Source organism: Anopheles aquasalis, chromosome 2, assembly GCF_943734665.1.
Source record: "Anopheles aquasalis chromosome 2, idAnoAquaMG_Q_19, whole genome shotgun sequence".
NCBI classification, from domain to species: Eukaryota; Metazoa; Arthropoda; class Insecta; order Diptera; family Culicidae; genus Anopheles; species Anopheles aquasalis.
In genome coordinates, this window is record NC_064877.1 from 60,693,147 (window position 1) to 60,698,029 (window position 4,883).

General features: G+C 53.6%; 1 protein-coding gene across 3 annotated transcripts in view; it reads right to left on the reverse strand.

Moving 5' to 3' along the window:
• Positions 1–4,466, reverse strand: part of LOC126569284 (inactive serine protease scarface) — a 28,946-nt gene extending 24,480 nt beyond the window's left edge. For all 3 annotated transcript variants that reach the window (XM_050226257.1, XM_050226259.1, XM_050226258.1), the window contains exon 1: positions 4,128–4,466. The gene's annotated coding sequence lies outside the window, so the exon portion shown is untranslated. The remainder of the gene's footprint in view (positions 1–4,127) is intronic.
• Between the last annotated feature and the right edge of the window lie 417 nt (positions 4,467–4,883).

The window sequence follows — 4,883 nt, forward strand, 5'->3', positions numbered from 1 at the left end:
CGGGTCTCTCGAAATTCGGCTCACGACATTCCACGGCAACACAGCGAGAGCGAAATAACTCGTTCGCGCGTTCTAGCCACCTGTTCCAGCCGTGGGAAGAACGCGAGGCCTCGGAACAAAACCAATCCAACTCCAGCGCTTCCTCGTTCGCATTCGCTGAAGATTGTGATTAACGGGCGGGCGGGCGGGCGGTCGGGAGCGAAGATTTATGTTGCGGTTCGTTTCGACTACAAAACGACCGTGGCCTCGCCAAGCCGCGTGTGTATATGTGCGTTATCGATTGCCATAATCATGGAGCGCGCTCGTCCTCCAAGGTAATTTTGCGATTGATTAGCCGCGGTCACCGAAGCCATGAAATCCGCGTGGTGCGTGGATTAAATTCGGGAGGATAGCGCGTATGAGATCATCGATTCGTGCTTGACGCTCCACACATACAAGGAAGCAAGCTAGAACGATCGACATGGTGTCCCATTTCCGGGAGCAATTAGCCAAAGGCCACAGAGTGGCTAATCATTTTCTAAATATAATCCCGATGACCGAAGTTTGGCGATCTCGCTGAGACGCCTCCCTTTATGCTCCGGATGGGAGAAACCGGGGAGTGCCGTAAACGATGCTAATGGAAATTTAGCGCTAACGCCGTTGACACTCGTGTGCCAACTGTGTGGCCGTGGTGTGCGGCTGTGTAATTAGAGCACTTTCGTTAATCGTTCTCCTCCATCAACACGGCTCCACCGGCTTCTAGCTGATGGCTCAATTCGGTGGCAGCTTTGTTTGCGGAATCCATCGGCATAACGCGCGACGCGCAAGAAAGCGCAAACAAAGGAGAACAGAGGTGAAAATGAATAAATCCGGCACACGTTCGGCAGTTCCATCGCTCCGAACCATTTAATGGCGCATTCCTGGACCACCCCGAAAAGAAAAGGTGTAAATTGGCTGGAGGGGCCAACAATGCTCCGCAATTGTGCTCCACAATGTTATGTTCGGACCTGGACACTGGGCTTATGCAACCCGAAAATGGATGCCTCGATCCACCGCCCCGCGGGTGTCCCGGAAGACTGACCTAGGACAGTCCAGCATCCGATCGATTCCTGGTCCACGGTCTGTGGCACCGAACTGACCCACTCGGCTGTGGCGCCTGGGTTCATCTTCGCCGCAAACCGTCGCGATACTGTGTCAGCAGCATCTCGGTCAGTGGGAAATGGGAGCCAGGGACCCCAGCGAGAGGAGCCGCCACAAAGACCCAAAATGGCACACCCGGCCAGTGCCCGGTGGAAACCAGTTCCCCGTTGTGGCACAGAGAGAGAGAGAGAGAGCATTGCATAAGTGCCAAGCAGGCGATCGAAGAGGATGCTACATGGTGGTCACTTGCGTTTTTGCGTGCTTCAGCTGTTAATCATCAGCAGCAGGACATGGCCCCTTTCGCCCTTCGCGATAGAACTTCGCTTGTGCGATCGACAAACGGATGCGTTGCTCTCTTCACAAAACGATCGACGCCTTAGCGAGCGATCGATCGTGCAACGCGTGGTGGATCGGAGGCCCTCCCCGACCCCGGCACCGAACCTGTTATGTAGCTGCGACCTCGACTGGAATCCGGTGGATTGAGTAACGCTCGGACGGTCGGTCGGTCGATCGATCGGCGGTCTGATCGGAGTTTCGGGGCTCGATCCTCCCCAAAAAATATCGTTTGATTAAGCAGCAGCAGCAACGGCGGTGGCGGCAGCGGCGACGGCGGCGGCGGCGATCGATCGATCGAAAGCGAGAGTGTTTTCGGCAGGTGGAGAGCTTGCTGCGTGTTCGATGCGGTCGTCTTCAACTTGACCTTACCACCATCTTCCCCGCTCGCCTGTGCGCCCCATAACGTTGATCTTTCCAGTTCGAGCCGGACCTCGAGGCGCTTTTCATAATTTTTCAAATCCAACGCTTGAAGTGGAGTGCAGTAGCACCAGCACCACGAATCGCCCCATCATCTTCCCCCATCAGCTGACCAGTCGATACGCAATCGCGGCGCGCTGCGGCTGGTGACAGTTTTTGCTGGCTCGAACGAACGCCGCGCCGTACCTTAACTAACTTCTCGCGACATTGAACGGGCCACGTTACACACCGCACCGCACGGCACCGTGGTAGGTAGGCTGGGTGGCGGGCGTAAATCATCCATCCCAAGAGGCTGCCAGGCTTGACCTTTTCTTTCGCTTGGGAGTTACCTTCGACACCGTACACCTTTTGGAACCGAATCCTCGATCGTCGAGTGATCGATTGGTTTTCGGTGGAGCGGTGGCAGCGATGGTGGCTCGCGAGACTCCTTGAGACCAACGGACCCAAAAGAGGACCCTCTGGAGGGTGGTCAAATCCGTGCCAGGGAGCCAGGGAGAGATTTAAGCCAATAAAAGAGAGCCATTAATCGTTGTCGCGACGGTGACCGGCGACGGTGGCTACTCGGCGTTCTCGATGCCGTTCACACTTCTTCATCACAGCCGCCCGAAAAAGATCCCCCCGCGCGCCTTGTTGAACGGTCTGGTCTGGTCTAGCTAATGATACTCGTTTAACAATGCAAAAACACCGAACTGAACCGAACCATGGACCGTGTTTTTTGGGCTCCAGCTCCGGCTCCGGCCAATCAGCCGGAGGCGCTAATCGCCTGCGACCGGCGGGAGTGTCAATTACAGCTGGCAGTTATTTAATAGGAACACGGATCGGTAGCCCGGCTCCAGCGATACAATACACCCGAAGCCTTCCCCCCTTAAAATGCTCGGATTACAGGACCCTGACCGTGCCCTAGGGCGCTCTTTCTGGCGAGTGGTTAAAGGTAAAACGCTCGCGATCGCTACGCCACGCCACGCCACGCCACGCCAGCGAAACAAAATCATAATCATCGCGTGGCGTAATTAATGATACTCTAATATTATGTGCATGTGTCGCCGATCGCCACAGGGCAGCCAGCGGGCTAGCTGGCAGTCTGGAAATTGGAATCTTCCAGCAGCACGACCAGGCTCGCGGCGTTGATTCGCGGTTTCGAAGAAATGGATACTTTCACAAGTTGGCAGCGCCGGTCTGGCCGGATAAGCGGTGGAGCCACAGGACCCCGTCACATCTCTCCGACAGACAGAGAGACAGACAGAGAGAGCGAGAGAGAGCAAGAGATCAAAGTCAACGATAATTGAAAGTGTTTAATCAATTTCGGATTAAACGCGAAATCCGTTGACACGCTTACGCCCCAGGGGGGTGAAGGTTGGTTGTCTTGTTTTATCGCGGACGGGAAACCGAGGACGGGGACCTGCTTATGCTTTTGTCCGGCTGAAGAGGCTGGCTCGTAGTGCGGGGAGAAAGGCTGGATGGAGACAATCGTCAAAGGGAAAGAAATGGTCCGGCAGCACAAATCATAACGCGCTTGACGGCAGCTAAATGACAGGAGCAGGACCAAACCAATCGACCCTAGCGATCGACTGTGTTAAAATGCGAAAAATGGCCTTTACGGCGATGGCATGTGCTTTGCGAATGCTTTGGCGATCGTCTTGTATTCAACGATCGAAACAAATAATCATTCTGATTAGAGTTTAACCAAGGAAATGGAAGCAACATATTTGCTGGTTTATTGTTTGGCTATACATTGGCATTATGCCTTTTTGAAAGCTTTTTGGCACAATTTCATAACATTTCGAATTAAAAAATGCATAAAAATACATTTGGATAGTTTTCCGTTTTCTAAACTTGTTTCCAGTTTCAATAGAGAACATTTAAAGTCAAAACTCTTTCGAAGCCATCACAGGCTATGATCGACAAAAGATCATCAACGATCATTTTCCAACAACAATCGCATCGATCACACTATGCTCAACACATTCTGACCGCCGCATCGCATGTTCCATCCCAAGACAAAAAAAAAACTCGCGCACGAACCAAAAACGCACTTCAAGCCCTTCAATAAATCCAACGTTTATATGCCAATTCCATCACGATCCGTCTCCTTAAGGATAAAGCAACATCTTTCCATCGTCTGCACCAAGATTCTTCTAATATTCCACGACTTCAGGGTGCTCCACATTGCCACAAAACCAAACTGTCCACAGAGTAACACTTCTGCAATCCCTAAAAACTTGTGATCCACCATTCGGTCCACCCACGTTGCTTACTTTGAACTCGATCGTCGATCACAAATGATGAAATGTGTTCCTCCGGAAAACGGCACCACTGTGTACACTGCTGGGCAGCACAGAACACGCCGCACTTGGCTTCTACTGACTTTCGCTTTCGCCGATCCGATCCGCGATCACTTTCGCAAGCACCACCTCCTGAGCGGAGTGCTGCTTGTCGTCGTCCTGTATTGGAGATCCTTTCACACCACAAAAATCGATCACTGTGGCCGATCACTGCGAAGGATGCGCGTTTTTTTTTAATCCGAGTCGAGCGGTGCGAACCGAACAAACGGAACGGAACGGAACGAAGTGATTTCGGTGAACGATCACCTAAACTATGAGTGCGGGTCGCCAAGATCAACACTTTATATACCCCCGGTGGTTGGTTCCGTCGACGGCAGCGTCAGCGTCAGCGCCCGCAGCAGCAGCAGCATCAACGACGACCACGACGACGGCGTCATCGTTTCGGGGGGTTTTCCTGGCGATCTTTCTCTCGCTCGCTCGCTCGCTTCCACCTCACCGGGCCTTGGGCCAAGGGGGCAAACAAGTGGGAAGCTGCTGCGAACTCAGCGCAAAACACCGAACCGAGGCTTGGAGTGGCTTTGCGGATTTGCGAAGCGCGCGAGTGCTGTCGGTGGGGCAGGGTTGCTGTCGCTGCTTCGACGCGAGCGCCAGCGAGCTGTGGCTGCGTGTTCGTCTGACGCGATCGCATCCGAACACCCAAAACCGGTGCGCGACCTGAGGCCGCTGAGT